Below are 797 nucleotides of genomic sequence, written 5' to 3'. Positions count from 1 at the left end.
CCCGCACTCACTCGTGTAATGTCGGCGACAGCGGAGCCTGATCGCTGTGACGAGAGGGGTGGGGCCGAGAGCCGTGGGAACGGAGCGAGGAGTAAATGCTAATGCGCGACACCTGCACCACTCACCGGTCTCGAGTCCCACGGAGGAGCTCCGGAAGTATAAAAGGAGGAGTGACGAAACTTCCAGAGTCTCGTCACGTCTCAGCTGAACTTCCAGAGTCTCGTCACGTCTCAGCTGAACTTCCAGAGTCTCGTCACATCCCAGCTGAACTTCCAGAGTCTAGTCACGTCTCAGTTGAACTTCCAGAGTCTCGTCACATCACAGCTGATCATCCAGAGTCACATCACATCACAGCCACATCACAGCTGATCTTCCAGAGTCACGTCACATCACAGCTTATCATCCAGAGTCACGTCACATCACGTCTGTTCGCTCAGAGTCCTGTCACTTCCTGTCTGTTGCACCCAGATCCTCAAGGACTGATGACACGTCTCATGTCTCATTCGTCCCGTTACAACATTTAGGGGTAGCTTATCAGTGGTGACTATGTCAAGGTGATGTCCGTATGACAGTTATCATGCAGTCCAGAGTTTTGCGACCTTAGGGAGCGTGATGGATTATAGTGTGATAGGAGACTAGTTAGGTACGCAGGAGCTAAACCATTAAGGGCCTTATAGGTAAGAAATAATATTTTGTAACTGATATTTTGTAACTTAATAGGTAGACTGTAAAATTGGGGTAATATGATCATATTTTCTTGATCTGGTAAGGACTCTAGCCGCTGCATTTTGGACTAA

This window comes from Sinocyclocheilus anshuiensis, unplaced genomic scaffold, assembly GCF_001515605.1.
Source record: "Sinocyclocheilus anshuiensis isolate Anshui unplaced genomic scaffold, SAMN03320099.WGS_v1.1 scaffold1662, whole genome shotgun sequence".
Classification (NCBI taxonomy): domain Eukaryota; kingdom Metazoa; phylum Chordata; class Actinopteri; order Cypriniformes; family Cyprinidae; genus Sinocyclocheilus; species Sinocyclocheilus anshuiensis.
This window is presented reverse-complemented; position numbering follows the sequence as displayed.